Source organism: Cryptomeria japonica, chromosome 8 (assembly GCF_030272615.1).
Source record: "Cryptomeria japonica chromosome 8, Sugi_1.0, whole genome shotgun sequence".
Taxonomy (NCBI): Eukaryota; Viridiplantae; Streptophyta; class Pinopsida; order Cupressales; family Cupressaceae; genus Cryptomeria; species Cryptomeria japonica.
The window spans coordinates 4,255,589-4,267,405 of NC_081412.1; positions in this window are offsets into that span (position 1 = coordinate 4,255,589).

The window sequence follows — 11,817 nt, forward strand, 5'->3', positions numbered from 1 at the left end:
GGATACAATGAATCCTAGGAGCTTCCCGGAGGTTACTCCAAAGACACATTTCTTGGGGTTTAATCTTACTTTGTATTTTTCTAACCAATCAAAGATGACTGAAAGTATGTCCAAATGTGTATTCCTATCTATGGATTTGCCCAAGAGGTCATCAACATAATCTTCCACGGTTACATGCATGAGATCATGAAAGATAGTAGTCATGGCTCTTTGATATGTAGCACCTGCATTCTTTAGCCCGAAAGGCATGACATTCCAGCAGAAAGTTCCCCACGGACAAGTAAATGATGTTTTGTGTTGATCCTCGGGCGCGATCCTTATTTGATTATAACCAGAGAATCCATCCGTCAATGATAACATTTCATGACCTGCTGTGAGATCAACAATCAAGTCAATGTTTGGTAATGGGAAGTCATCCTTTGGACAAGCTTTGTTGATGTCTCTGAAATCTGTACATATTATGATGCTGCGATCTGGTTTGCTAACAGGTACCAAGTTGGAGATCCATTCGGGATAATCAATTGGGCGTATGAATCCGACATCCAATAACTTCTCAAGTTCTACTTTGACTAGTAATGCCACTTGTGGATGCATTTTTCTTAATTTTTGTTTCACTGGTTTTGCCCCTGGTTTGACTGTCAGATGATGCATTACCAAATCCGGATCCAATCCAGGCATATCAGTGTATGACCAGGCAAAATTAATTTGTCGTTCTTTGAAGAAACTTATAAATTTTGACCTTTCGAACTCTGTCAATGATTGAGCTAGGAATATGTTGTGTGGAACCTCTTCTGTACCAATGTTTGTTTTGATAGTCTCTTCTACCAACATGGATGACTTTTCTTCATATGATGCTGGGAGAATGTCGAGCCTTCCATCTTCGGGTGCCTCAGAGAGGTTTTCGCCCTCAGATACGTCCTTTCTTTTTACTTTTTTGGGGTCAGATAGCGCCATAGTGTGGTTTTCGCCATAAGACCCTTGAGTTGTTCTTATTTTCACATTTTTGCGACTGGAAGGTCCGACACCCTCGCCAAAATATGCCACGCTATTGAGTTCTATAGTGTATCCCGCTTTATGGTCCCCAGGGGGAAGATCATCTCGTATGCCCAGACAGTCAATGAAAGCTTCATCATTTTGGAATGTATCCAATTGTGCAGGTCCTTCATGATCCCAGTCAATGAGTTGGCGGTGAACAAGGGGAAGGCCGTTAATGTCTTCGAAGTTAGGGGAGCTAAGAGTGAAGATGTGATTATATTCAGGTATGTCAAGGTAATTATCGAGGTCATCGATGGCACTCTCCTCATCAGTCTCGATCACGAGCGAATCCAAATTATCATCACTAGTAGCGCATTCTGGGACAGGTGTTTTCATCCTATGTGATTTCAACCTAAAACCTTGAGACAAGGATTGTGTAGAATCCTGCTGAGTTGTGTCTTGACCAACTATGAACTTGTTATAAAATTTCTCTTCTTCTGTGGGTTCATTTGGCTCTCTGAATATCTCGGTGAGCTCGTAGTCACTGGAAGACTTGTCTGAACCCCATTCCCATTCGTTAGAATCTGTGGAATAGCGATCCTCTTGTTGCATTTTGGTAGCTTTGATTTGTAAGGTTTCTTCTGTCCTTTTGGTGTGGACCTTGGAAGTTAAGAAACCAAGTCCTTTCGAGCATTCCTTCTTGAAAGTCAATTCAGGCTATAGAGGTTCCATGATGCCTTCCTTTCGTAACCCCAGAGGGCTTTTTCCATCATAGCTGAATTTTTGTAGCATTTTGAAGCCTTTGCCATATTTCTCACATGGTAGGTTGATGTGATCTTGTGTTTCCTCTTCATTGTCCCTGAAAAGCATTTTATATAAATCTTCTTCTTCTAGTTCGCCCCACCTTTGAAAGGTAGTAGGGTCCCATTTGAGCATCATGATGGATATTTGCTTGTTAGGATGTGGTCTTCCATATTCTTTTGGGGAACTCATGACTTGTCGTAAGTACATGGTCTGATTGAAAGTATATTCCCCCATGCCTTTATCCTGAAATTTGCCTTTAAGCTCACCTTGTTTTGATGTCGAAGGTTTTAATGACTCGGGATCAATATATGCCGATGAAGGAATAGCCTCACGATTACTGGGAATGATGGTCTCAGTCTTTGATTTCAGGTTATTGCAGTATATGAATGGATTAGGATCACCATTAACTGTTACTTCGACTCCATTACGAGGAAACTTAATGCATTGGTGATATGTGGATGGGACTGCCCTCATTTAATGAATCCAAGGACGTCCTAACAGTATGTTATAAGTGAGATTTAAATCCAGGACTTGACAAACCACATCCTTTGTAACTGGCCCAACTCTAAGAGGTAAGGTGATTGTGCCCCTGGATGAACGCTCTTCGTCATCATATGCCTTAATGGTGATTTTGTTTGTAGAATTCACAGCTTTATCAGAATATCCCAATTGTGTAATAGTGCTTAATGTGCAGATGTTTAGACCTGCTCCTCCATCTATCAGGACTTGTTTTATTCGATGTTTGTGTATGAAGGCTTCAATGTGTAATGGTGCGTTATGTGGCTGACTTATGGATGCATCATCGGCTTCAGTGAATGCAAGGGAGTGTGGAATGGAAAGGTATCCCACCATGGCTTGAAACTGGTCCACGTTCAGATCAGTAGGAACAGCAGTATCTCTCAAGATTTTGTCAAGAATGGCTTTATGTGCGGGAGATATGCGTAATAGCTCAAGGATTGAAATGAGCGCAGGTGTCTTCCCTAACTGTTCTTCAAGGTCATACTCAGGTTTGGTTGATGAAGAGGTGGTGTTTTTAGTTGGAGCACCTTGCAAAGTGATTTTACCTCGACGGGTTGTAACATGACATTCAGAGGTAGGTTCGGAAGAAGATCGAACACCTTTTAGGACAATCTTGGGTCTCTGGGTAGAATTCTCAGACGCTTTGTCCTTGATGATAATGGTAGAGACATAATTGTCCATCGAGATGTGTTTGATGGTTGAATCATAGTTGTAAGATGCTCTGGTATAATTGGTTTGATCCTCTGTGACTTTAGCTTTTCCCTTGTCATGCTTTGGGAATGGTTCCTTAAACATCTCATGTTCTTAATTAGACGAATGTCCCTTAATCTCAATGTCACCTCTATCAATGAGATCTTGTATGATGTTCTTCAGTCGATGATAATTTCCTGTCTTATGACCCTTGCTCTTGTGAAATTCACAATACTCATCATCATTCCACCAATTTGGTTTAATCCTTGGTTCATATGGAGGAAAATCTGGAACTGTGATTACCTTGTTTGCCACTAGTTTCTTGAAAACTGACTCAAGTGGTTCTCCCAATGGAGTGTACTTCCTTCGTGATCTAGAAGTTGTTTGAGTATTTACTTGATTGTTTGTAGAACTTGATCCCGAAAAGATGAATTTGGGTCGCACTATGTTGGCATCCACAACACCATCATTGACTGTGTTCTTGTTTTTATTCCAAAATCTTGGCTTGTCTTTTCCTTTAAAGTCATCTTTGTTTTCCTTGAATATCTTAATGACTCCTTGTTCAATTAGGACCTTTTCCGTCGCTAAGCCTTTTTCAATGACGTCCTTGAAGGTGGACAAACAAGCTTTTCTTAGATCATAGCCAATGTCTTTGTTAACATTTTGTGTGAACATCTCTACCATTTGTTTTTGTGGAATTTCACAAGAGCATCTGCTGGCTAGATTTCTCCATCTTTGTAAAAATGATGCAAAAGACTCTCCCTCTTTTTGCTTAGTATTGCACAAAGTAGTGACTAATATGTCTGTCTCTATGTTGTAGGAGAAATGTTGAATAAATGTCTCTGCTAAGTCACCCCATGACTTAATTCCAGGTGGAAGTTGGGAGAACCATTCCATAGCTTGATCACCTAAGCTTTGTGGGAATAATCTCATCAAATATGTCTCTTCTACTGCTACCTCAATGCAAGTTGTGAAAAACTGTCTTATGTGCGCCTTAGGATCCCCTTTTCCTCTATACTTGTCAAATTTAAGTGTCACAAAGTGTGTAGGAAAAGGAGGCACTGGAATGCTCTTGTCAAATGGATAAGGACATATGTCTCTCATTGTGTATGTTGGCTTTGGTGTATTTATGTCCTCCATTTTCTTTTGTAAGTCCCTGATTTGTTGTTCCAAACTGCTTTTAGGTGGAGATCGACTTCTTGGACCATACCCCATGTTTGAGGCGCCAATTGGAGGAGGAGCATGTTGCATATATGGATGATATTGATCATACACATGTTCATATGGAGGAGGTCTATAGTGATGCTGTGTATATGGACCACTTGGTATAGATTCATGTTGAGGAACACCATGTCTGTTTTGTGCATGTATACCATACTCTACAGGCATGTCATGTTCTATTGTGTTGCCTCCAAATTTGACATGAGGTTTCCTTGTGTCCAAATTTTGAGCATGCCTTTGAACATCCAATTGTTTTGGTGGTTGTTCCTTAGCATTGGTATGTGATTGAGCATATTTCTCTACATAAGACTTCCATAATGGTCTACGAAGGTAAGTATCATATGCTTGACCATGCGTATGTGGGACCTCTGGTTTTTGAAGCAGAGCTGATGGTGATTCAGGTACCATGTGTGGTCCTCTATTTCCTCCACTATTAGGTCTCCTTTGATCCATATTGGGGTGAGGTTGTTGCAAAGGTCTATGTTCCATTATTTGAGACATGTCAAAATCATGAGCTATCTTGGCTCCACTTTGTGCCATCATTTGTAAGAAGTATTGTCTATCCCTCCTCATTATTTCCTCAACCAATCGATTGAAATGGGGATTCATAATGGATTCTTCCACATCTGCTGAATGTACTGAAAAGTTGTCCACATTGTCATTGTGTGTAGCATTGTTGTTTATAGTGTCCATGTTCTCAACATTTGGAATGTTTCTATAGACATCCATGTCAGGTAATGTAGTATGATTAGAATTGAAAAAGATATCATTGTCATACTCATAAGAACTCATGTTTGCGAACTCTTGAGCCTCTTTAGTTTCTCTCCTAGATTTTTGAAGACGGGTTTCAACCATGAACTAGGTATTGACCAAGATGCGTGAGACTAGATGAAAAAATAGAAAGAGTATGGAAGACCAAGAGTTGGATGGAATGTAAATGAATCTGAGGTGTACTTGCAATGTCCAAAGTGTAAGACCAAGTATGTATGTAGTAGAGTAGGTGTGACTTCCAAAGAGAGGATAGTTTCTCTTGATGAGGTAAGTTGACCTTGACTCTAAGTAAGACCAAATGAGACCCAAAGGTAAGAAACCTTGATGAGGGACCACTTAGCAAAGTGTTGTTATATGTAGTGTGTTGACAAAGTATGATGAGGACAAGCAAGTGACCTTTTGACTCAAGTTTAGACAAATGTGAATGTAATGTGAGATGTAAAGCAATGATTGACTTTGTGAGACCCAAGGACAGGTTGAATGCTAAATGAAACCCTAGAGAGATGACCTAGGAAGCTCAAGAATTCCGAAACTGACTATGTTGTTTGCTGGACTGTAACAGTTTTTCAATTCTGGACACAGATGCACCTGTATACTTCACAGACGTTGCTTCCCGACACAGACGCTACTATGTTTAACACAGACGCGCCTCTGCGATTTTTTGTCAAATGCAATGTTTGCTGTTGGAGCACAGACGCGATTCTGCCCTGCACAGACGCGGCTAGGCAACACAGACGCTATTATGCCCGACACAGACGCGTTTCTGCAAATTTTGTGCAATTTTTCCAATCTGTGAAGTTGTTTTGTTGTGACCAAATCTGACTTTTTGACTGTTTTTCGTGACAAGAGGACACAGTGTTGATGAGGACTTAATGTTTGCAAGTGTCTAGACTCCAAAATGACTCCAAGAAAATGTGTTGTTTGATGTAAAATGTTTTGCATACACTTGAAGACACAAAAGACACAATGTTTTGTTGTTTGGTTTTGAGTGTTTTGAATGTTTAAAATAAGTCAAGCACAATTCTTATGGCTGGCCAAGACAATAGTTGTTGATCCCACATGGGGTTTTACCCCTGAAGCTACGCTATTCAGAGCGGATACTTAGATGCTTGACCTCACTGGCTCCACCCTCGGCACTCACTTCTCGGGTCAGCCAAGCATCAGTCCCCACGAAAACTCCCCGTGGCGAACTTTGTATCTCTACTAAGAACCGTATGTGTGTGGGCCGCTACCAGAGGTCCGACCTCCTGCCCCAACAACTAGAAGGATTTGGGCTTCTAAAACAAAATGGTGCTAGTAAGGGCATCCGCTCATGTGGCCATACATGCGGCACTTTCAGCTCTGTAAATACAGAAGGCTCCCAGCTGGTAGGGGTTACGCCCTACAACTGATCAAATAAATTTGATCAAACGGGTTTATGGGGAGACATAGTGTCGGTATGAACTAATCAGCACACGTTACTCATAGTTTTCACCATGAATACATTTATTTATAGTGGTTTGGAAGAAGATGGCTTTTCTTTTGCTACCACTTGGGTCGTTCTCTTCTCACTAGTAGTCCTAATGACCACATGGGAAGACAGACCCTTTAAAGATTAAATAAAAAGAGCCTATTGCTTAAGACACAAAAGACAATGATTCAATTTTAGTGCACCAATTGAAGTGTTTGCTAGTCTATGAAAACAAGGCACACAATAAAAATCCAAAAACCCTTGCCAAGGTCCTGCAACAAAGCGTTGTTAGTAGTTTGGATTTGTTTGAAATAATCACCCCTTCCTGCAAGCACACAAGTTAGGTAAATTTTAAACCCAAGACTTTGTGAAAATAGGGGCCTTCAACCAAACGATTTAGCCTTCAAGACAAGCTGCACCAATTTTGTTAGCTAGATCTGAAAATGTTAGCTCAAAATAAACCAGATCTGAAACCCTAAATGCAAAATCCGAAAAACTGAATCAATGAAAAATGCGAAATTCAAAACTGGTGAACACAGACGCGGTTACCCTCTACACAAACGCGCCTCTGTGACACAGACGCGGTTATGTGAAGCACAGACGTGCCCAAATAACACAGACGTGCTTCCAAGACACAGACATGTCTAAAAACAACTCAGACGCGACTTTAAAACCCAGACGCGCTTTCCTGGAACCTGCAAAAGTAAAAAGATGCCAATAACACAGACGCGATCCAAGATGTCGCAGACGCGCCAAAAAATCAAAAACGCGATCCGAAAGTTCGCAGATGCGGAAATATCGAAAACGTCAGATCTACAACTTCAAAATACAAAATCTGCAATAAGATGTTAAATGCAAAAAGGGACAAGAGTCCCACCGGGCGTGCCAAAATGTATATGGTGAAAATGGATAACAATAATAACAATATTGAAAGGCTAAATGAATCGAACCACAAAACCCTAGCCTAACAATCAACAAAGATCCACCATAACATATGAAGATTACCTAAGACAATGCAAATCACATGAAATCACAAAGATTATACCATCACATGTCAAATAGGGTTTTGATCTCCATTCTTCCTATCTCCATTGATCTTGCTTGATATATTTGCTCTCAGATTTTATGTGCACAAGAGCTCAACAAAGAACAGAATGTGGTTGCAAGTAGGATCGTAGTGTAGTCAATTGCATAAATTGATTCCTTAGGGTTTGATAATGAAGGAAACATCTCCTTATATAGAAGACACTATATGAAATGGAGGGATAAGATTGAGAGGTGTAAAAGGAGGTCGACTATGATCAGAGTGTAGGTAAAAGAAATAATAAAATAATGAAAGGGGTAGGTAGTGTATGAATTAAGAGATGAACGACATGTGTCATGGGTAGAAAAGGCTAATGAATTAATTAAATAAATAAAGATTTATTTAATTAATAGAAGAAGTGGGATAATTAAATAAATAAAAATATTTATTTAATTTAGGAAAAGGATAATTTAAATAAATAAATGTATTTATTTAAATGAGAAATAAGGCTAGAAGAGGATAAATGAATTAATTAAATAAATATAGATTTATTTAATTAATAGAAGAATTAAGCTTAGATAATTAAATAAATAATATTTATTTAATTAGACATGAAAATTTTGGGTGTCTACAAATGTCATTCCTTGTGTGAAGTTGTTGTTTTCTCGAGTATTCTCTCTCATGCAAGAGGTGTGTATCATTGATTACAACCTCTTTTATACTTGGCAATGTAACCTATTATAAACTTACCTCTCACATTGGGTCAAAAGTGTGTCATCCTTCATCAAGAAACCTAACAATAAGAGGAAGGTATGCATTCTTGTTCTCCTTCCCTTCTTTTGGTAGAAGATGTTATGTTTGTTCAAGAAACTCCTCTTGGAGGTGGATGTATTTGAGAAAAGATCTCTTCTCCTCCAAGGATCCCCTTTACACTTGTTACAATATATCTCTTTTTCAACTATCTTATTCTTGCTTATAAGAGTATTGCCTCTTTATCTTGGATTTACGAACATTATTGCCTAAGGGATATTTCCTTGGTGTTGAAGGTTGGGTATCCTTGTTCTTAGCTTCCTTAAGACATCAACATAGGGATATATTGACATCTTAAGGTGGGGGAGGGGGTGACATACATATCGCCCATTTTGTACTATATTGTATTATTATTTTGCAAAGTCTTAAACGGGGTGTTCATTTTGAAACCAAAGAAAACAAACTCTTACACGAGATGTTTCATGCCCAAAATCAGACACAAAATTTATATGTCTTATACAAGGTGCACATTCCCAAAACTAGAGTAAACAAACTCTTGCACGGGATGTCCTTGAAACCAAGCATATATTTGTCTTATAGAAGGTTATACATTCTCAAAACTAGAGCAAACAAACTCTTACATGAGATTTTCTTGATACCAGACACACCCCTTGGCATTTTCATTTTATGTCTTACACAAGTTGTTGCATACTTGAAACCAGAGAAAATAAACTCTTATACGAGATGCTTAACACTATAAACCAAACATCACTTGCACACATGCACAAGGGTAAGTGAAACTAGCAAAACACATCTAGACTATTCCTACTCTCCTCTCCAACATGGATCGCCTAAAAAAACACATGTAGAATGTGTATCCATGTCCTCTCTTATTCTTCTCATGGATTGCCTAGAAAAACACATCTAGAATGTGTATCCATGCTTCATTCTTTCTTCTCATAAGCTCATAGCTTTGCTATTTGTAGTTCATGTATGATGCATGACCTTGCTCTTTTATGTGATCACTTGTGTTCTTGAGATGACATTTTTCAAGAATGATATTAATGGTTGAGACATTTTCATATCGAGGTCTCTTCGACTAGTTGACTTGAGGTCTTGTTTTTGGTTTTTAGTTTTTCATGTGTCTTTTATCTTTTTATTTCCTTGTCTTGTTTTGTGTGCCCTTGCATGCATTTGAATTTGTTAAGATCCTAAGATTGGGGGCTTGGTTCCTTGAAATTAGTGATGTTTTATACTCCTTGTGATTATGCTCCTAATTTCTCCTTTCTTTCATCTCTTTCGTCTACTTTACCATGAGTATTTGCATAGGCTCATACTCCTATTAAAGTGGGGGCTAAATTTAGTGTCATAATTTGTCAGTGGGCCAATTTACATCTCATGTTTGTGCCCCTACTTTAACGTCTCCTATCTAGGTTTGTTTTGTGCTTATTCTTAAGTTTTGATGCCATGTATACCCATTAATTGATTTTCTAGAGGGGTTTCCTTCACCATGGGGCTTAATGATGGTCCCTAATTGGGAAGGACCAAGGTGCCCATGCTCTGGTGCTAAGACCAAAGCGCCTTCACCCTGGACCCTCTTAGTTGGGCCCTATTTTTAAATGGGAGAAGGGTCTTATCTCTCCAGTGGGAATTCAATTTTGTGGCTTCGCATGGCTGTTGGAGGTTAGCCTAATTGGCAAATGACCTAGATACCCCTATATAAAGACATTTGATCAACTTAATTTCATTTATCCATGTCCTAATTCATTATCCTCAAGCAATCAAGCATCCTTGCATACATGAAACATTCATCATCAAGTATTTTTAGAGATCTTCAAGGTAGCATATTCTTCATTCATCTATTGTGGAGCAAAATTACATCATTCACATGAAAGCATGTGTGTGTGATTAGAGTTTTATCATTTTCATGCCATTTCATACAACATATGTGATTACATTCAAGAAGCAAAGCATCGCTATCAACAATTTTAGATTTGACGTATACCTTTTCATTATTTATTTAAGTATTTGTATTATTTCATTCAAAGTTAATTCCTAAACTGGGGTTTGACTTAGGCAAACCCCTATTACCAACCATTTTTTCTTCTCTACTATGTGTAGGAATAGGTACAGAGCTGTAATTTTTTAGGATCGACATAATTCACGAAGATGAATAGGTTCCCTTTTGGGCAACAAAAAGTGCGGAGGACTAGAGCAACCGACATTCTGGTCCTAACAATTCAAGTCGACCTTTTGGGAATAGGTCCAAACATTCACATATTGCTCAGATCCAGGTTCGTGGCTCTGTTTGACAACTATAGCTCACCATTTATGCCTGATATCTTCAACATCCACATATTTACCCTAATTTCAAACACTTTCACAATTCAACTTAGAAAGAGAGAATCACAGTTCGAATAGTGAATCTAGTAAGAATTCTTAGCCCTTCCTTTGTTGGATTGAGGCTAGATCTATTGGATTCACCCCTCTTTAATGTAATTAGGTCCTAAAAAAAAAAAATGGTTTTTAGGGTTTCCACCATTACAATAATAAAATAAAGACACTTATATTTTCAAACATATAGTAAATAAAATAATTCCATCAAACTTCAATTTTATATAATAATAGAATAATTCTCACACAAATAAAATAAACTTTAATGTTTTTTTATTTACATAAATAAATTAAAAAAGAATAAAGAGATATAATCTTAAATCCTTAGGGCGGATCCCCATGCGACTGCTTAGCTTATTTTGGCTAGCAACTGCTGCTCAAATTTTTTAGCAGCAATTTGTGGAGCTGGTGGCCCCATGAAAGTTGAATTTTGTTACTTATAAAAACAAACACTTATTTTAAATTGTATTTTTAATATAGTCTTTAATAATAATAAATTTTCACCTAAATTAAAAAAGAAATGGCAAAAATGCGAACTATTGCGATAAGCAGAAACATTTCTACAAAACCCTCGAAACATCCCTGAAGGCAGGGGAGGATTTTCGGGACATGGTAGAGCGGATTTAATCTACAGGGGGTCCATAAAAATGATGTGCGCACCTCGAATAGATTCGAAGCCCTAAATGTCTCTCAATCATATGCCACAGGAGCAAATTTAACTAATCTTCGACTTAATGAGATATGCAAAAGGGTTGTCGGGGTCCCAAAGGGTTCCCTCCTCATCTTGAGAAACACAGATGATTCTCCCTTGACTTCGGTAAAGCTAGTCTGGAGACAAACTCAGCAGAACCCTTGGGCACCTTTAATAAAACAAGCAAATCCTTTAACAGAGCAGAAAGGGGAAGTTTAGCCCATCTCGAAGGCCTCTCAGGATAAATGGCACCCTAACAATGAAAGGATTTCTTATTTACCATTCTCCCATGCGGAGAGTTTATCTCGAGCCCAAAACGATGTTGCTTCTGGGGCTAACAGAATAAAATTAGGGTTAAGAAGACCCTCCGTGACAAGCTCAAAGTCATACAGCCAAACTAGGTGCAAGGAGGGTTTCAACCCTAAACAATGCCCTAAAATCACTCAGAAGCCACCAAGCTTCAACACGGATAACATAGTGATAATTAGCGGAAAACACACAGATGAATTATGGGTGCACGTTACAATG